The sequence below is a fragment of the Poecile atricapillus genome, chromosome 4, assembly GCF_030490865.1.
Source record: "Poecile atricapillus isolate bPoeAtr1 chromosome 4, bPoeAtr1.hap1, whole genome shotgun sequence".
Taxonomy (NCBI): domain Eukaryota; kingdom Metazoa; phylum Chordata; class Aves; order Passeriformes; family Paridae; genus Poecile; species Poecile atricapillus.
The window spans coordinates 5,718,892-5,739,887 of record NC_081252.1 but is presented as its reverse complement, the minus strand read 5'-3'; the positions used below and the strand labels follow the sequence as shown (position 1 = coordinate 5,739,887).

The window sequence follows — 20,996 nt, the reverse complement described above, 5'->3', positions numbered from 1 at the left end:
CTTCAGGGTTTCATTAAATTTGTGGACATGACATAGGTACTGTTAAGTACATCATATTTTTTAGCTTTTTTGAAAATCTGGAGCGAAAGACCAATTTGCTTACAATGTAGGAATAAAAAAAGAAACCAACCAGGACTGGAAGGATTAAGCTCTCAGTTGGGAAATGACCATGTTAATGCCACACCTTATCCTAATCCCATTTCCAAATGGACCTGGGTGCAAACTACGCTGAAGTTAGAGTGGCCATGTTCTAGATCTTCACACACCTAATATTTTCCAAGATCTGCTTTGAAGCTTTGTTTATGACTTATGATCATTATTTTATGCTTGTCACACCATCCAGTTGTTTTACTAGGGAGTTTTGACAGCAGTTGTACTGCTGGCTTGAAAAATTATTCTTTCCTTAAATACAAGATAAAGCATAAGTATATCCTTAGGTGATCTGCCTGTTAGGTTTAACTTTTGAGTTATGACTTTCTCTTCTCCAATTTAAGAGCTTGATTATTGTATTTCTTTTAATGCAAAGAATTGGCAAGTGCTTCTAACAGTCTGCAAGACTCCACAGTCCAGAGAAATGCTTTGTTTTCCTCTGATGTTGCAGGAAGGAGGTTTTGCTTTGAAAACATTCCTACAGTAGATGTAATATAGAGTGCATCACTGTATGTTTGTACAACAGTTGTGTACGTTCTTAGTTCTTGGGAAAACTAATAAAAGATAAAATTTGTTTAATCATGTTCCCCCAGCTTTTTAGGAGTAGAAGGAAGAAGTTGATAAATTTTCTTCAGTATTTTGGTTGTTAGCAGCTGTCTACTTGGGAATTAACTTTTATCTTTAGGTGAAAATAATTTCTAAAGCACAGTAAATACTTTGCTTTTACGCCTTGCTTTTCAGTACCTCTTCCTACTTTATTTGATCCTCTGAGCTGAGGAACCTGTGAGATTCAGAGACATTCAAATGCACGTGGCAAGTAGTGGGAGCAGGCAAAAAAATACATTATTGCAAGATTTGGAGCTGTTGGTCTCCAACTCTCTGGCTGGCAGTGGTTTCTTTACTCCCCATTAGTTTAAGCAGGTGATACTTCACAAGGTGCTGCCTCAATTAAATCTCTGATTTTCTTTTCTTCTAGGCCATACCTTGGGTAAAGCTCTGTGGAAGACAGATGTGTGTGCTGCAATGGTGACAGAAATATTTCAGAGGACTGGAACAAGTTGTTGAGAATCTGTGTTTGTTTTTCATGCTGCTGTTGAGAGCTATCTAAGGCAAGTAAACAGCATGAGTTTTATCCTGAAACTTCACAGACATTTCCAAAGAAGAGTAATTTTGCTGGCCACTTTTTGTATGGTGAGCATAGTTATTTCTGCCTACTACTTGTATAATGGCTACAAAGAGGAGAATGAGCTTCCTGAAACCTCTTCAGAAGTGGAATGTGGTGATCCTCAACCGTTGCCATCCAAGCTGATGGAGATGAAGAGCACGAAGCCCATCGATCCCCTGAGGACAGACCTGGTAGTGCTGGTGTTTGTGGAAAGCCAGCACTCAAGCTTAGGCCAAGATATAATAAGCATTCTGGAATCCAGCAGGTTTCAGTTTCACCTTGAGATTGCATCTGGGAAAGGTGACCTCCCAGTGCTTATAGACAAAAGCAGAGGCAAATACGCTCTCATAGTGTATGAAAATATTCTGAAGTAGGTGAATATGGACTCTTGGAACAGAGGCCTTCTAGATAAGTACTGCCTGGAGTACGGTGTAGGTGTGATTGGATTTCACAAAGGCACTGAGAACAGCTTGCAGAGCTTTGAGTTGAAGGGTTTTCCTTTCCATGTCCACAGCAATCTGGGTGTTCAGGACTGTTGCATTAACCCTCATTCCCCACTGTTCCATGTGACTAAACCTTCTAAGCTTGAGGAAGGGCCCTTGCTTGGAAATGACTGGGCCGTTTTCCAGGTTAATCACACAACTTATCAACCAGTGATATTTGCAAAAGTAAAGACACCAGAAAACCTTTCTCCACCTGCTGCTCTAGGTGCTCTCTATGCCACAGTAATACATGACTTGGGGCTCCACGATGGGATTCAGCGAGTCCTTTTCGGCAGTAACTTGAATTTTTGGCTGCACAAGCTGATTTTCATAGATGCCATCTCTTTCCTGTCTGGAAAGAAACTCACCCTATCCTTGGATAGGTACATTCTGGTTGACATAGATGATATCTTCGTTGGCAAGGATGGAACAAGGATGAACACCAACGATGTAGAGGTAAAGTATGTGCACAAACTGATGGTCAATGCAGCAAAGCGGTATTTTCATCTGAAAGTGAATAGTTGTTCATGGTTGGAACTGGAGGGCTCCACTCAGGAGCTGTTCATATTTATTGCACTTGTTGTGAGTCTTACAAGCAGGAGGTGAATGTGGTGAGCAGCAGTAAATGGCAGCATCAAATGTGAAGAGTGGACTGGGTTATTGGCTGTTTGAGATAGGTTTGGATGTCAGGAGTTGTTTGCAGCATTTCACCTCTCTCATCTCTGTTTTATGGCACTTGCTTGCAGGGAGGGTTTGTGCTAATATTGCTCTTAAAAGCTGTCAGTAAATGACTGGACAATTTCCATTTGAATGTTTAGAGCTGTACATTCCTGAAGGTCCTTTTCCACTCTGTTGTGCTGTTCAAGTGAGGTGACAGTGGTTGGTCAGTGGCACTAACATCTTCCCATTATTTCTTCCTGTGTTTCTTGTGTGCTTTTTGTGAGGAGTGTTGTCCCAAAGCAGGAAATAGGAGATCACCTTTCTCAACTTGGTCTAGAAGCTGCAAATCTCTAACATCCTGATTGTTGCCCTGTTTGCACTAAAGATAAGGGAGAATGTTTTCTTAGAAGTTTGTTAATGGGATGAGGAAGTGCAAGAAGGAAAGACAAGGACAGCACTGCATGCAGTGGGTCATTTTTGTTTCATTTTTAACCAAGTTTTTGGGTTTCTTCAGTGTTAATACACTTGTCAAGCCACAGCAGCTCTGCATTCTTTGCTCTCTTAAATGAAAGGTTTGACCCTGCGGTTAAACTTTTAATTTGCTTTAAAATTGCATTTGCTCTTTGCCAAAACATTCTCTGTCCATGCACTTAAAAATGAGATTTACCTCCTTGTTAAGTAGGTGTTTTCCTTAGGCAAACAAATCCCATGGGAGAGAGCAGAAATAAAGGTGAAGCTTCCTAAATGGTTTTTCCATGGAGAAGAGGATGGCAGTGTTTGAGTTAGGTGAGTGAGCATCCTTGGAGAGTCTCCTGAATGCAAACTCAGATGGCAGGAAAAAAGTCAAGTCTGGCCAGCATCACTGGCAGAACTTGTGTTGTTCTGCAGGAGCAGAACTTTCTGGTAACAAAGTGGCTGAAATAAAGCCTGAATAAATCCATCACTGAGTTGTGCAGTAGCAGTCGGAGACAGCACGTTTTGTATTGTTTGTCTTTGCAAGTGACACCTTAGGATTGTCATTTTAAAAGAAGTTGGGATGTTGAATTGCCAGAGTTATATACCAGAAGCAGGAGACTATTGAGACAAATTTGGTTACAGCAGATAGAGAAGGATAAACCATATTGTTTGGGGAAAATAATTTGCAGTATGTCAGAAAGTAATCTTCCCAAAATAAAACTGTCCCATTAAATAGAAGTAATATCAAAGTGGTAATAACTTTTAAGTGGGATAATTTCATTTATACAGAACTGTGTTCTGAAACAATGGAATCTGAAAAAAGTGTTCCCTTCTGAGTCTTCATCTACTTAGAGTTAAAATGTTGTATTAAACATGTTGTTAGGGCTGTCAGATGCAATGCATCTTCATTGCTATTAATATCAAAGGAGTTCTCCTCGGTGGCACAATGACATGTGGAAGGAATGAAACAAAATCAGTTTGCAGTAGTTGGAAACACGTTATTGTAAAGTGTATTTGCAGATAAATGACATCTCATTAAACAAGAGTTTTAGTGAGTTCTGCTGCAGTGACTGTGACAGAGAATTGGGCGCTGCAAGTGTGAAAAGAGGTTCTAAATGTAGACTTTGTATCATTTCAGTACTCAAGATTCGCTCATTTCCACTAGGCACACATTTCTAATAAAAACATGTATGTTTTTCTGGCTCTTAACCTGCGGCACAGATTTTGCATTAGGTGGTGTACATTATTCTGTACCTGTTAATCCTCATGTGGTCCATTTCCTCCCTGTATAGGCAGGCAATCACAACAGTTGATTCTACTGATTTTGGTAGTGCAAAGCTTGTAGATAAAACATACCATTACTTAGAACAACACTTTCTGAAAAACATCTGTTTCTGGATTTGGAACTGTGGCTTTGATGGTGGTTGGGTTTTTTGGGTTTTGGAGGGGGTTTTTTAGGTGGTTGTTTGTTGTTGTGCTTTGTTGGTTTGGTGTAAGGAAGTGTTGCTGTGCTCTGTCCAAATCTTGCAGCTTACACACCAATCGCTACAATGTCTGTGAACATTTTTAAAGTTTTCATCTTTGCATCCCCAAATGTGGAAAACACAATTCCTGCAGTTCTGTGGTTAGAAACATAGAATGCTATAACCATGTAGTTTGGAATAGACCTTTGAGATGATGGGGTCCAACTATTAATCCAGCACTGCCAAGCCTACTAGCAAATCATGTTCCTAAATATGAGGCAGAGCAAGTCAATCCTCTCAGAAGTTTGTGTGTAAACACACAGTATCCCCCTGGTTTGCTCTTCCAGACTGTCTGAAAACTTCCACTGGAATATCTGGATCCATGTCCTGCTGCTCCTGTGTGGAGTTTCTGTAGTCTGGCTGCTCCCAGTCTCCCCACTGTTATCTCAGTGCTCTGATGACACTGGAATAGGGGCTCCTTACTTCTCCTCGCAGCACCAAGGGCGTGTTTCAAAATTTACTGCAAGAGATAGAACCTTTTCTTTCAGCTGGAGACACAGTGATGGTCTTCACTGAAGGAAAGATGGCTTTTGACACTGAAGTTCATAATGAGTTGGATAGAAACAAGAAATGACTATTCCTGGAAGAACTGGTTTTTTCTTGAGCTGTGGAGACTGCTTCTGAACCTCCCTGTAATTAAACAGCACTGTGTCTTACTCGACACACAGAGCAGTTCCTCAGATGGTGTAAGCTGTCAAAACATCCATTGATTTCAGAGGAACTATGACAACTTAGAAGAGTTATAGATTAGTCTTAATTCTCCAGCAGCAACTTGAGATATGCGGAACTTAATTAGACTGGCATCACGAGTGCGAGAAACATAAAGGCATACCAGAATGTGGTTTGGGGTTCTTGGAGTGTTCATATATTTCATTAAGAAAAGTCTAGTTTGTTTTCTTGATGTCTCAAGAAGTTGTTAGAGTTTTTCATCTGAATCTTTGGGCTCTGGCTCAAAATGTGTTAGAGGTTTTCCAGAATCAGAAATGTAGGGATGAAATATGGATACACTTGGAGCTGAGTTTCACGCATTAGAACTCAGCTAGGGCACTCATGTCTTCTACTGGCAGTGCCTGCCTTGTCGTGGGTTATTCTTATTTCCCAGATATCAGGGGAGAACATGCTGCTAGTGGTCTGCTTCAGCATCAAGTGCTGATTTGCAACAACATCAACAGCAAAAATGCTGCTCAGTCCTCCAGTCAAATTAAAAAAAAGTGAAAAAAACCCAGCTAGATTCCCTGACTGCTGACTTGGTCCAGCTATACAGTGTCTTTTCCAGCTTCTCTTTTCCCCTCTTTATGTCTGGACACACTTGTACAGATGATAAAGGCAAATCAGTGCATACCAGTTCTGTAATGACCTTTATCTTATACTTTTATTCCTCTGTAAGATACCTTTGATATCCTAGTGTGGCTTTGTTCCTGTATGGCTTTGGATGTATTAGTTTCAGAGAGTGTGCTGATAGAAACTAATGTGGAAACATCTGTTAAACCAACATCCATTCATTTACATCTAGCATTAGAGCTGCTCCACATATCTCTAATTACATTACTGTTTTATGTCTTAAGTGCTTACTCAACTCTGAAAATATAAACTGTGGGGTTCTAAGTACTCTTCTTGAGATAGCATCAAAGCAAGAAATGAGTTGGTGCTTAATCCACAGCCTGATCTTTGTCACCACTTCCCGTGTGACACCGAGACAAGGGCTGGTGATGTGTGAGAGAGATGGATGGATGGCTTTGTGTATCCATAAAGCTTCTTGGGCTCTGTCCCACGATTCTCCTGACAGAATCCTTCCCAGGTTTTGCTTTGGCCTGAAGTAGCAGACAGCTCCTGGGAAGTCAAAAGGGGTAGGAGTGGAGCTTAGAGAGAGAAGAGGTTTTTCCTAGGCCTTGCTTCAATGTCATAGGAGAGAGTGAAGCAGTAAGCAGATTTCAGCTCTGCTCAGCCCTCTTGTCATTTGTTGTTTGCACCTGTAACACTGTGGAAGAGCTGCATCCCCTTTGGTCTGTTTCCATCATGACTCTTTTTGTGACCTCCCTGCTGATAAGCAAGTCAGTCTAGTTTTGTAAATCCTTGCACAAGCAAGACCAAAAGCAGGTCCAAGTCCCATTCATCCAAGTGCCTCAGGCAGAAAAGCTGGCTGCTGCCCCTCCTCCATTGCAGATTGTCACAGACACTAATCCAGGAACTTGGGTTGTGCCCCCATTTTCCCTTTTTTGTGTGAACATAGAGAACCATTTGCTGTGTGACTCACAAGGGTTGTGTTCCATCAGAGACCATGCCAGGGTTTCTCTGGTCCCCAGTGCTGCAGGCAGAAGTGTTGTCACCCCGTTGTGCATCTGCTCCCAGCCCGAGTTCAGGCTGGCCGAGGGAGTGATCAGAAGGGGAACAGGTTTTGTGCAGCACTGCTCTACAGCAAGGGGCTCCTTCCAGAGCTGGGCAGTGCTCTGCTGTTCCCTGCATCAGCTCCAGCAGAAACATTCCCCAGCTCCTGATGGTCTCCAGCCGAGCCAGCAGCAAAATGCTGACTGATGGTTTCCATGGGCTGGGACTGTTGTCTCTGGGTAACACCAGCATTCTGCTGTCACCTCAGCTGCGTGTCTGAGCTGTAGCAGGGCTGCTGAGATGGGCAGGGGAAAGGGGGCTTCTCCTAAAGAGCAATGCAGGTCAGCTGCTGGCAAAGCAATGATCATCAAGAGGATCATCCATAAAGTGCAGTGATAGCTTACAAATCTCAAACCCAAGCGTTTCTTCTTTGATTATTAAAAACAAAGGGGCTTGAACTCTCGGTTTGATGTATTAAGTGATATTTTTTTAGAAGACATTTTGAGTTAGTCAAACTGGAATGATTCATAAAGCAGCTTAATTAGACCAGAGCTCCAGTGGGAGTCCCCTTTAACATGTCTACAGAGACTCTTTTAATACTCTAATCCACTTCTGAATAAAAGGTGAAACCAGGAATGGTAGTTTCAAAGGAGGAACTACAAAGAACATTTATCTTTCTCTTTTTGCTCTTCTGTCCTTGCCATCTAGATATCAAGCTTCCATTGCATTCTGAGGATGACTTTTTTTCTAGGTTAGCTTGCACAAGCAGAGCTTTTTATATACCATCATTTAAACCTTAAAGAACCCTCAAAGTGAAAAATTGGATACTAAAGCACCACCAAACCGGTGTTCTAGAATTACTGTCATGAATTCATCCTGTTGTACAGTGTTTTGTTTCACCTCCTAGCAAGTTTTTTAAAAAACTTTTAGGTCGCCCTCTTATAATTTGTTTTCGGCTTTATCCGGTGCTATAGGAGGAGGCTTCGTGCTAATGCTCCAGTAGGGTGGGAAATCCTGAAATGGGAAATGGAAGTGTGCCCTGAGGTCTGTTTTTAGACTGATGTGACTAGGCTGTGCTTCAAAATAAAATGAAAAATAACCCACACAGACCTGGGTTCAGCAAAAGGGAGGCTAAAGACTTGAAAATGCTGTAGTCTGACAAGGGAAATCAAGATCATGATGTTATATTTACTTTGCACTGGGCTTCTTTAGAGATGTGCAATCTCTCTACAACATCTGCTGGAACAGAGTTAATAAGCTAAAGCAATGCTTTTAATGTCTAACTACTATTGATTCCCTTTTCTTGAGGTAGGAATTGCTTACAGGCTTTCAGCACTACCATTAAAATATCAGGATGGTAGCAGAAGGAATGGTTGGGTTTTTGGTTGGAATATGCAATGCAGTTCCAGGTGAACAATGCCCAGTGGTGATTGCTCTCCAATCATCTTTTGAGTGAGGGGTTTTTTTTGACAATATCTTTTTCTCATGGAAGGAAAACAAAGGTGACTTAATTAAAATGAGGAAAGAAAAACATGGATGGAATAATTCACTCCAAGTGAATAAGAACTTGGTACTTAACCATTGTACCTCTTCATCTTGCTCATTCCTACTTTCCTGCTTTCCTAATGTTCAGCAGGTTCCATTTCAAAATATCTGCCGTGATATTTTGGAGTGGCATCTTTGCTCTCAGAAGACTTTGGGGCACTTGAGAAATAATCTTCCAAATGCTGTTTGCCTACCCATCCCAGTGATGTTGCACTTTGGGTCTCAGTTTTGTTCATTTGCTGGTTTTAAGTGTGCCTGAAATGCTGACACACCCAGAGCAGCAGGGCTTCTGTGAACTGAAATGGTCACCTAAAACGTAAATAGCAGTAGCAGAGATACCTGTTAAACAATTTGAAGTGCAGGCTTGAAAGAAATAAACTAAATGGTGAGAGGATAGTAAGTTGATTTCTCCTGGTGGCATAAAGCTTTTATGTTCAAGAGGAGTGTTTTAGGAAAGTAGATCCTATGCCCAAAAAAATGGAATAGGAGCAAAGAGCATCAGCATCCGTATTTCTGTTGTAGATCTGTTACATCTTGGGGCTCCCATAGAGGGCAATATTGTATAAAAGATAGTTTTAAGCCATGCATTAGGGGTCTGCCCATTCATCTGTGTTGATAGACCTTAAGGAAAATTGCTGTTAAAGTCAATTGGACTTCCAAGTGTGAGAAACTGGAAGAGACTTCAGGGGACACGACGCTGTTTAATGGGGCAGAAACTGAGAGACAAGTGAACTGCAGTGTGGGGTGATTTGCATTTTTCCAAGATGATTTGTAGAAGGTGAAAAGTTGCAGATGAAATGCTTTGATTTGCCTTTATCTCACTCTGCCTGTGCACTTGTGTCGTTCATTTCATGCAATAACCCCTACTAAACAGTCAGAGGCTGCAGCATCATTTTGTTGACCTTAAATTAAGGCAGAAAGCTGCAGTTTTGGAATTTGAAGTTTGTAGTATCTAATTGGCTAAAGGGCAAAAGAAAGAAGTAAAGATGAATGACAACTTTTCATATCAGATGAAAAATCAAGGCTCATGCATCAGGGAACTTCAAAACAATTAGTTTCATATCATTTCAGCCTAGGTCTCAATCCTAAAAGTGCATTAAAATGACACTCTCTAAGTCTCATTCCGTGGAGCTTAGATGAGCCTCAGATTTTAGGTGTTCCCAGGATGGGAGTTACAGGAATTGATTTCTTTGCAATGTGAAGTGCCTAAAATAGGAAACAGTGGCAGTTTGGGGGCCTCTTGCTGCTTTCTTCCCTTTTTATTCCTTTCTATCCAACATGGCAGAAATGCCATCTAAGTGAGTAGCAGGAAGGCAACCTACATTGTTAGCAAGTGAGGGGAAAAAAAAAGGTTAATCTTTCAGGCTTTGGAGGAGCTGATAGCAGGAGAAAAACTGTGCCTGCAATACAAAGGCAAAAGTTATCAACTATCCTGAGAGATGTTTTCACAAATCAACAAAGAACATAAACTAGGGGAAAAAAACAAAAGGAAGCATTGCTCTGGTCTTTGTCCCTAAGATGAGAAACTGAAAAGCTGTGAGTATAAAGCAGGTATGAGCTGGTTGTCAGTGGAATGTCAGCTTCCAGCAGAACAGGAATAACTCAGGAGTCTGGAGATGAGTCTCTGCTGCCTTGCACAGTGTTTTAATCAAAGCCCTGAAGGAGCAGTTCCCAGCCAGCCACAAAGCACCACGTCAGGCCGTGCAGAAAGAGGATTGCAGCACAACTGGGGCTTCACCAGATCTGTCTGAGATCTAGAACTGGTACTAGGTGAGGCTCAACTTGAAGAATTTTCTTAGTTCCTTCTTTTGTCCTCTCACCCCAAATACAGCTTGTATTTTGCTTCAGCATGCTTCTGTAAATCCTCAGAGGATCCATCTTGGAAGCACTTCTGGGATGGAAATGCTCTGACCTTTAGATGTTGACAGATGAGGTGCATATTCTCCTGTTCTGTATTTATTGACAATAATGGCAGCTCTTCCTTTTTTTATTTTTTTTTTTTTTGTGAACAGTGTAACTTTTACATATTTGTATGACTTCATTGTATAGCTGCCCTCCTGTAACATATTCTGTATGTGCCAATTCTTTTACTCCAGGGATGTAAATGCAGTACCACATATTGATGAACACACTGTACCATTTAAACCACTGTCTGCACCATCACCCTTCAGAAATGAGACCTGCACAGCACTCTGCAATTCAATCCAATGAAAAAGGCCATGAATTTATCCACAGAGGCAGCATGGCTGATAAAGCAGCTCCTGTCTCCTGTGCTCAGAGGTGATTCCTGTTCCAGATCAGCTCTGTGCTGGACCTGCCTTTTGCAGATGTTGTGGGGCTGCTGCCACATGATGTGTGGTGGCTTTGTACGGGGGAGTCTCCTCCAGTGAGGATTGCACAGCACCACCAGTCATCCCAGTTAGCACTTGGATGAAATGGAGAACTGAACTCCAGAGGCAGGAACCAATTCTACTCTATTCCATTGCTTGAAATGTTTTCCTTAGAGTGTGTTCAGGGGAGGAGGGGAGATAGACCTTTTTACCTTTCTGGTTTTGTCTCTTTCCATGGTGTATCATATCCACCCTTGCCATAGCTGAGCTAGTAGGGCTGTGCTTTCTGAGAGGAATTCAACAGGAAAACGTTCCATCTTTTGTCCCCCTGGAAGAAGCAGCAGTTTTTGGGGCAATCTGTCTTCAAATGCTTCTGTAAAATTTTCCTTTTAGTTCTTGATCCTGCTCAGACACATCAGAGCGATACAAAACCCTCTGAGTAACGTCACCAGCCTCAGCAGAATGTCTAAACTCTCTAAACTCCAACTTTGCGTTATCACACCATAATTACATTAAAATGATGAACATAATGATGGCAGGTTCGAGGTCATTGGCTTTCAATCTTCCTGCTTAGGGCTGACCATAGCATTTGTCTGGATTTTCTTGTCTCAGGGACCGATCACTCCACGTTTCCTTAAGGGACCGAGCGCTTGCTCTCCACAGCTCCTTGGAGCTGAAGGTGCTTGCCCACACTGAGTGAGACTCTGTGATGTTTCTATTTGCAGATGTGCTGCTGTGATGGAAATTTCTGTTCCAGCACACTTCCACACCAAGAGAAATAGAGGAAAAAGAAAAGAGAAAGGAGTTAAAAGCCAGAAGGCATCATTTAAATGCCGGTGTGGCAACCAAAGAGGTAAGGGAATGAAACACCGACAGAGGGAGGAGAGGAAGGTCACTGTCCCCAGGGACAGCAACGCCAGATGGCCACAAGCACTAATCAAGAATTCCACAGACAGGAGTTTTACTCTCACCCTTTGATTTTTTTTTTTCAGCATCATTTGCATTGCAGTTTATTTTCATGGCCATTGGGAGGTTGGCAAAGGGCCAGATTGCCCTGAAGGGAGGACATGTTAATGTAATACGTGCAGGGGGCTGTTCTGAGCTATTGTCAGCACTAAACCTGCTCAGAGCAGCTCTCTTTGCTGGGGTGACAGCAGCAATGAAAGATCCACCTGAGGATCTCTTCCACCTGAGATGCAAATACCCTCTCCTTCCCTCGTGCAGTCCTAAAGCTTGCACATACATTTCCTGCATGGGGGCTGGACACTGCTTCCACTTGGATTTAATTGCATTTCCCTGCTGGGTGGAAACTTCCAGTGGCCAAGTGAGAATATTCTGGCTTTAAATAAGAAGAGACATTTCTTAGTAACAACCATTGACTATTGCACATCTCTCCTGGCAAAAATAAAAGAACTGACCTTAATGGTGATTGCCAGGGAATATTCCCAGCTTTACATTTGAGACACTTGCCTTTCCAGCCCCTTTTGCCTCCCTACAGGAAAGCTGATGTTGCACAAAGAAGAGTCAGGTAAATTGCTGTTCCTGTTAGTTCTGTGTAACTGGAGCACCACTATCCCACATTCTGGGTAACTTCGCAACCTTTGGAGTTTCCCTTCCGCTGCATTGCATTTGTTTTCTGGATGTACTCAGTTTTGCTGGCACAGGAGACAAAAATTATAAAAGGAAGTTTATGATAGAAGAGCAGGAAACAAATGACACTTGTGCATTTGTCATTGATCCTTGAAAAATTAGCCGAGCCCCAGACTTGCTTTTGGATTTCTCTCTGCTTCTTGCACTCATGTGTTAGGGTGTTCCCAAAGAATCCTAAAGAAACAAATTCTCTGGTTTGCCTCCTATTCATGGAAAGGGCAAAGATGAAGTATCAGATTCAGTTGCTTAAAAATCTGATAAACCTGTAGGAGAAAGATGTTTTCTGCTGCACTGTTTGTCATAAACAAAATTAAGATTTCAAAAAAGCCCCACAACCTTAACAGCCTTTTCCAGAAATGAGGCAGACGCAGCAATCTTGAAGCAGTCATTGCTTCAGTCTTTCTATAACTCTGAAGACAACTAAATTAACACAGAAACCAGAGCTCTCACACACCCTACAGCCAACAGCTCCCAAAATTATTAAAACCCTTCTTGATTCAGTTTATTGCAGATGCTGTCCTGAAGCAGAAAAGGTGATTCTGCACTTCCTTAGTCCTTTTCCCTTGGACTGAGGTTTGGTTTGGCCTTGCGTGGTCCCGCTGAAGAGCAACAGAGAGCAGTGACAAGGCTTCCTTAACCCTGGGATCATAAAATCTTGTTGTTTGGGCAGAGACAAATCCCCCCCTGGCTACAGCCTCCTGTCAGCTCCAGGGGACAGGACCAGGTCTCCCCTGAGTCTCACTGAGTACTTGGTTTATGCAAAACATTTGGGCTCGTTCCGTTTGCTGAGAAGAAGAGCCAAAGATGACAAACCTTGGGCACCGTCCCCTCCTCACCCCAAAGTGCCCCCCAGGATGGCCTGTGGCTCATCAAGGAACATTTCTGCAATCAGGCATTGCCAAAAGTGTTTCCAGCAACACATTCCATCACTTCTTGTCACTTTTGATTCAGTGCAAGCATGAAAATGTCTGAGATAGACAATGAAAGGCAATACATAAAATCCAAGACAAGCGATCATAAATGGCCCTGCTGAGAAAGCAGATCCCAAGGAACTGAATGGAGCTGGAAGGTGACGCCTGACACATGAAATAGAACAGCCAGAGCAGATCCTGATGTCACCGTGATACTGAGATAGAAAAATCACCTGCTTCAAATCATTGAAAAGGAGAAGAAGAAGCAGGAGGACAGGTGGGTAGGTGTGTTGTTAACTCTGTTAAACACAGTTTAAAAACCCCCAAAACGCAGTAGTTATTAACCAGATATTTGAGGAGCCACAGCCACCGATCTCTGCAGAACATTTACAAAGTGCTTGACAAATGGAAAGCTGGATCTTTTTCAGCAAGTGCCATGGGTGCTGTGCACCCAGACCTGCAGCACCAGGGCCATCCATCTGCCTCAGGAGTCCTGCTTTCATCCTTGGAGTGTGCATCCTTCCATCCTCCAGTGTGCACCAGCACTTCAGATTGAGCTAAGGACAGCATTTAATAGGGGAAAAAGAACAGGAGCTGCTACCTCCATGAAATATTGGCACCACCATGGGACACATTCACTTGAAGACGAGCACAAAGGGATTACAACACAATTGTCCCCGTACAGAACACAAACCAAGCTTCTCCTGCTGCTCTGGGCGGTCCCTAAACACAAGAAGGAGCTGTGGGTTTTCTCCATCGCTGCTGGTGCAGCTGAAGAAGTTCCTTAAGCCTTTCCTGTTTCCCTGAGTTGCCTCTGATTTCCATCACCTCCAAATGGGCATCTGTGGCACTATGAGAAAGAGCAGCATTTTCCTTGGGAAACAGCCAGAAAAGAAGCAGAGCAGGTCCCAGACTGGGGGCTGCCCCTTCCCGGGGATTATGTGTCAGCTCTGTTAGAATTGCTAATTCTTTAGGCACCTCCTTGGCTTTGAGGAGTGGATGGGGGGAGATGGAAAGCCAAGGCCTGGGCTGAAGGCCGTGCCCGAGGTGTGCCCAGCTCCCTGCACACCTTTTCCCCCCAGGTGCAGAGCAGGTGCAGACGCTGCCCATGGAAGGCAAGGAGAGCTGGGAGCCAAGAGAGGAGCGGTTTCTCCCGGAACACCGGGAGCCGTTCCATGGCAGCAGCTCATTCCCAGCCCCTGCCCCACTCTCTGCTCCCAAAGGTCACCAGGAGCTCGCCCAAGGCACGGGGGGCTGGCCAGGGCTTTCCCACCTGGGCCGAGTGCCACAGGAGGGGCCCCTGCAGGATTTCTGTCTTGCTCGGCTTCCAGCAGCTCAGACTGGCTCCTGCATCCAGCAGGGATTGCCTGGGCATTTGCTTGGGGTTTTTGGTTTGTTGCTTTGGCTTTTAGTTATTTGGAGAGTGCTTTGAGGGTCACTTTTGCTGCTTCATCAGCTTTACCCCCTGCCCAGCTGCCTGTTGTGTGCATGGAAGGCTTCAATCTGCATTTCGCTTCTTCTGCACCCCTACTTTATTATTTTAGGCTCTTTATTTTACTTTTTCTCTTTTCCTTTTTACTGTTTTTCCCCCTTTCTTTCCCCTTTTAAAAATATTTCTTTTTTGTCAATTTTTCTCTTTTTTTTCTTTTTTTTCTCTTCTCCTGAGCAGAAGCACCTGGGGCAGCTGCACAGCCGGGGCCACTCCTGGCTGTTAGAGAAGCCGGGAGCTGACTGCTCCACGGGATTTGTTTGCTCCCAGCTCTGCGGCTCGGGGCTCTCTCTCATCGTGTTTTATCAAATAAAGTTGGTGTGGCATTCCTGGCTTTGACGATGGTGTTTTATTGGGATGTGCCAAGCCTGGATTCCCCGGGAAGCAGCAGTACGGCTTTGCCTGTGCCTAAGGACAGCCCCGGAGCCGCGCAGTGCAGAGAGAAGCCGTTCCTAAGGCACTGCTGATGATCATAACCAAGTAGAAATTAGAAGAAATGACAAGTCCCAGCTGAAACCGATGCAAAAGCAAGTTTGGATTGATTTTCAGGCCCTCCTGCTTCATCTGCTTTGCCTTAGGAGCCGGGGAAATGGCTCTGATTCCCCTCCCGATGCTGCTGCTGGTGCGGAGCTGCCGGCCGGGCTTCAGGGATGCTGCGGCTCCCAGAGTCAGCCGGCGCTGCCTTTGGGGGCTCGGAGCTGAGCCCCAGTCCTGCAGCTGTGCCTCACAGAGACCCTTGGCTGTGTTTTGGGAGCTCAGAACCCGACTCACCCCATCAGTTTTGGGCTTCACAAAGGGCGGCGAGTGCCGCGTTTGAGGGGCTCAAAATTCAGGCTCAGAGCTTCAAACCAGAGACCGAATCCTGCGTTTTGGACTCTGAAACCGGGCTCGTGTCCGGGCTGGATTTGGGGTTCAGGCACAGTGACTGAGCCCTGGTTTCGGGGTTTCGGTCCGAGCAAGCGAGTCCAGGCTTCAGAGACCAAGTGCCGCCGATTGACTCTCAAAGCCAGGCTGCGCTGGCCAAGTGCAGACAGCGATGAACCGAGCTGAGATTTGGGGATGTGAAACCCCGCTCCCTCCGAGAGATCTGGGCTCACAGAGAGCAAGTTCTGCATTTCAGGGGCTTGAGGCAGAGACCAAGTCCCGCGTTCTGGGGATTTGGCTTCACAGAGCCTCGTGTTCGGGGGGCTTGAAGTAAACGCCAGCTGCGGTGCTTTGGTGTTCAGAGCGGGCTCGTTCGGGCAGCGTCAGTCGCAGCCGCTCAGCTCTAAGGGCCGCCTTTGGCCCGGCCCCACGGAGAGCTCGGAGCCGGCGACTCGGAGCTGCCTCTGGGGCCGGCGGCGGAGCCGCGTTTGGGGCTGAGAGCGGAGCCCGAACGCCGCGTTCGGGGCCAGGGGCAGAGCCCGGCCCGGCGCGTCGGGCTCCGCTCGGGGCCCCGGGGGCTGCCCCGGCACCGGCAGAGCCCCGGCTCCCCGCGGCCGGAGCGGGACCGTGCCCGGGGCCCCGAGCGGCCGGAGCGGGAGCCGGGCGCGAACCTCCGGCTCCCGGCCCGGCCCCGCCGCAGCGCCCCGGGCTCGGAGCGGCCCCGCCGAGAGCGCCCGGGCCGGGCCGGGGCCCGCACAGCGCCGAGCGGGGATCCCGAGCGAGACCCCCGGGACAGCGGCACCCGCGGGGCGGGACAGGGGCGGGATGGGACAGGGATCGGACAGGGGCGGGTCGGGATAGAGGCGCGACACTGCGGGATAGGGGCGGGACCGGGGCGGGACAGGGACAGGGACAGGGGCGGGATGGAACAGGGGCGGGACCGGGGCGGGTCGGGATGGGACAGGGGCGGGCCAAGGGCCGGGGCGGGGCCGGGCAGGTGCTCGGGGTTTGGGGCGGGCGGGGCCGGGCTCAGGTGCGCGGGGCGGGGCCGGGCAGGTGCGCGGGGCCCCAGGGCGGCTGCGCGGGGCGGGGCCGAGGGGATTTAAGGCCCGGAAGTCGCTCCCGCCGCCATTTGCTCCCCAGCGCTCGGAGGTGCCGGCACGGGCCGGGCCGGGCTCCCCGGCGGGGCCCAGGTGAGGCGCGGGAGCCTCGGCTTCCCGCCCCTGCTTCTCTCTTCCCCTTCTTTCCTCCCTTCCTTTCTCCCGCTCACCTCCGTCTCCTCCCTCCTCTCCGCAAACGCCCCTTTCCTCTCCCCCGCTGCTCTTCTCTTCCTCCCCTGCACCTGGGTCCTGTCTCTCCTCCCTGCACAGCCCGACCCTCCAGTGTATCCCTCCTCCTCCCCCCGCTCCTTCTCCCCCCGCTCCTTCTCCCCTCCTGAGCTCCCCTTCCCTCCTCTCCCTGCCCCATCCTGCGCACCCCGACCGCCCCCAGCCCTCCTTCCTCCCCTCTCCTTCCCCCGGGCACCCAGCCCGAGCGCCCCCCATTCCCGCTCGGCCTTTCCCAGCTGCACCTCCCTCTCGTGCTTCCCTACAAACGCCGAGCCCGCTTCTGTTCCTCTTTCCCCTTCTCCCTCCGCTCTGTGCCCCCGCTGAGCTCCGCTCCTGCTTCCTTCTGCCTCCCTCCCTGTGCGCTGTCTCTCGGCCCTGTCCCTCTGTGTCCCCGTGTCCCCTTCTCCCCTTGGTCTCTGTTTGCCCTTTGCAGAGAAGCCGCGAGGTTCGGGGCGCCGGATAATAAAGCCCCGAGGGCCGGAGCCGGCGCCCCCGGCGGGAATCCCCACACGGGGCCGGAGCCCGCGGTGCGGGTCCCCCCACGCACAACACCGCCCCACACTGCCGGGTGTCCCCACATCACACTGGGGGCTGAGGGGGGCCGGGGCTGGGAGGGGGGCTCGGGGTGGGCCCCTCCTCCGGAGGGGTCCTGGGGTGGGGTAGCGAGGGTTGGGGGGCCGGGGGGGTTTGGGATGGGGGGGTTTGGGAAGGGCCCCCTCGTTAGGAGGGGGTCCCGGGTGGGGAGAGGGGGGGCTTAGGGTGGGCCCCCTCCTCTGGAGGGGGTCCTGGGGGGGAGGGTTTGGGAAGGGCCCCCTCGTTAGGAGGGGGTCCCGGGTGGGGGGTGGGTCAGGGGGGGGCCCCCTCCGGAGGAGGGGTCCCGGGGAGGGGCGGGGGGCGGGGCCCCCTCCGGAGGGGGGGGTCCGGGGTGGGAGGGGCTGGGGGGTTCTGCCCCCCTAAGCCCCTCCCACCTTGGCCCCTCCCCTCCGGGCGGGGCCCGGCCCGACCCCTCCCCAGGACCCCTCCTCCGGACAGGGGCCCTGGGGGGGGAGGGGGGCGGGGTGGGTGGGGGGGAATAGGAGGGGGAGTGCGGTCGTTTGACACAAATGTGCGATTACGGTTCAGAGTGACGTGACCCCGCAGGCTGCCCCCCCACCCACCCCGCCCCCCTCCCCCCCAGGGCCCCTGTCCGGAGGAGGGGTCCTGGGGAGGGGCCGGGCCGGGCCCCGCCCGGAGGGGAGGGGCCAAGGTGGGAGGGGCTTAGGGGGGCGGAACCCCCCAGCCCCTCCCACCCCGGACCCCCCCCCTCCGGAGGGGGCCCCGCCCCCCAGCCCCTCCCCGGGACCCCTCCTCCGGAGGGGGCCCTCCCTGACCCACCCCCCACCCGGGACCCCCTCCTAACGAGGGGGCCCTTCCCAAACCCTCCCCCCCAGGACCCCCTCCAGAGGAGGGGGCCCACCCTAAACCCCCCCGCACCCCCCACCCGGGACCCCCTCCTAACGAGGGGGCCCTTCCCAAACCCCCCCGGCCCCCCAACCCTCGCTACCCCACCCCAGACCCCTCCGGAGGAGGGGCCCACCCTGAGCCCCCCTCCCAGCCCCGGCCCCCCTCAGCCCCCAGTGTGATGTGGGGACACCCGGCAGTGTGGGGCGGTGTTGTGCGTGGGGGGACCCGCACCGCGGGCTCCGGCCCCGTGAGGGGATTCCCGCCGGGGGCGCCGGCTCCGGCCCTCGGGGCTTTATTATCCGGCGCCCCGAACCTCGCGGCTTCTCTGCAAAGGGCAAACAGAGACCAAGGGGAGAAGGGGACACGGGGACACAGAGGGACAGGGCCGAGAGACAGCGCACAGGGAGGGAGGCAGAAGGGAGCAGGAGCGGAGCTCAGCGGGGGCACAGAGCGGAGGGAGAAGGGGAAAGAGGAACAGAATCGGGCTCGCCGTTTGTAGGGAAGCACGAGAGGGAGGTGCAGCTGGGAAAGGCCGAGCGGGAATGGGGGGCGCTCGGGCTGGGTGCCCGGGGGAAGGAGAGGGGAGGAAGGAGGGCTGGGGGCGGTCGGGGTGCGCAGGATGGGGCAGGGAGAGGAGGGATGGGGAGCTCAGGAGGGGAGAAGGAGCGAGGGGAGAAGGAGCGAGGGGAGAAGGAGCGGGGGGAGGAGGAGGGATACACTGGAGGGTCGGGCTGTGCAGGGAGGAGAGACAGGACCCAGGTGCAGGGGAGGAAGAGAAGAGCAGCGGGGGAGAGGAAAGGGGGGGTTTGCGGAGAGGAGGGAGGAGACGGAGGTGAGCGGGAGAAAGGAAGGGAGGAAAGAAGGGGAAGAGAGAAGCAGGGGCGGGAAGCCGAGGCTCCCGCGCCTCACCTGGGCCCCGCCGGGGAGCCCGGCCCGGCCCGTGCCGGCACCTCCGAGCGCTGGGGAGCAAATGGCGCCGGGAGCGACTTCCGGGCCTTAAATCCCCTCGGCCCCGCCCCGCGCAGCCGCCCTGGGGCCCCGCGCACCTGCCCGGCCCCGCCCGCCCCAAACCCCGAGCACCTGCCCGGCCCCGCCCCGGCCCTTGGCCCGCCCCTGTCCCATCCCGACCCGCCCCGGTCCCGCCCCTGTCCCATCCCTGTCCCATCCCGACCCGCCCCGGTCCCGCCCCTGTTCCATCCCGCCCCTGTCCCATCCCGCCCCGGTCCCGCCCCGTCCCTGTCCCTGTCCCTGTCCCGCCCCCATCTCATCCCTGTCCCATCCCGCCCCTGTTCCATCCCGACCCGCCCCGGTCCCGCCCCTATCCCGCAGTGTCCCGCCTCTATCCCGACCCGCCCCCATCTCATCCCTGTCCCATCCCTGTCCCATCCCGCCCCTGTCCCGCCCCGCGGGTGCCGCTGTCCCGGGGGTCTCGCTCGGGATCCCCGCTCGGCGCTGTGCGGGCCCCGGCCCGGCCCGGGCGCTCTCGGCGGGGCCGCTCCGAGCCCGGGGCGCTGCGGCGGGGCCGGGCCGGGAGCCGGAGGTTCGCGCCCGGCTCCCGCTCCGGCCGCTCGGGGCCCCGGGCACGGTCCCGCTCCGGCCGCGGGGAGCCGGGGCTCTGCCGGTGCCGGGGCAGCCCCCGGGGCCCCGAGCGGAGCCCGACGCGCCGGGCCGGGCTCTGCCGCTGGCCCCGAACGCGGCGTTCGGGCTCCGCTCTCAGCCCCAAACGCGGCTCCGCCGCCGGCCCCAGAGGCAGCTCCGAGTCGCCGGCTCCGAGCTCTCCGTGGGGCCGGGCCAAAGGCGGCCCTTAGAGCTGAGCGGCTGCGACTGACGCTGCCCGAACGAGCCCGCTCTGAACACCAAAGCACCGCAGCTGGCGTTTACTTCAAGCCCCCCGAACACGAGGCTCTGTGAAGCCAAATCCCCAGAACGCGGGACTTGGTCTCTGCCTCGAGCCCCTGAAATGCAGAACTTGCTCTCTGTGAGCCCAGATCTCTCGGAGGGAGCGGGGTTTCACATCCCCAAATCTCAGCTCGGTTCATCGCTGTCTGCACTTGGCCAGCGCAGCCTGGCTTTGAGAGTCAATCGGCGGCACTTGGTCTCTGAAGCCTGGACTCGCTTGCTCGGACCGAAACCCCGAAACCAGGGCTCAGTCACTGTGCCTGAACCCCAAATCCAGCCCGGACACGAGCCCGGTTTCAGAGTCCAAAACGCAGGATTCGGTCTCTGGTTTGAAGCTCTGAGCCTGAATTTTGAGCCCCTCAAACGCGGCACTCGCCGCCCTTTGTGAAGCCCAAAACTGATGGGGTGAGTCGGGTTCTGAGCTCCCAAAACACAGCCAAGGGTCTCTGTGAGGCACAGCTGCAGGACTGGGGCTCAGCTCCGAGCCCCCAAAGGCAGCGCCGGCTGACTCTGGGAGCCGCAGCATCCCTGAAGCCCGGCCGGCAGCTCCGCACCAGCAGCAGCATCGGGAGGGGAATCAGAGCCATTTCTCCGGCTCCTAAGGCAAAGCAGATGAAGCAGGAGGGTCTGAAAATCAATCCAAACTTGCTTTTGCATCGGTTTCAGCTGGGACTTGTCATTTCTTCTAATTTCAACTTGGTTATGATCATCAGCAGTGGCTTAGGAACGGCTTCTCTCTGCACTGCGCGGCTCCGGGGCTGTCCTTAGGCACAGGC

General features: G+C 51.1%; 1 pseudogene; it reads left to right on the top strand.

The window, feature by feature from the left end:
- The first annotated feature begins 1,272 nt into the window (after positions 1 to 1,272).
- LOC131578667 (bifunctional heparan sulfate N-deacetylase/N-sulfotransferase 3-like) lies at positions 1,273 to 20,149 on the top strand (annotated as a pseudogene).
- The last annotated feature ends 847 nt before the right edge of the window (positions 20,150 to 20,996 follow it).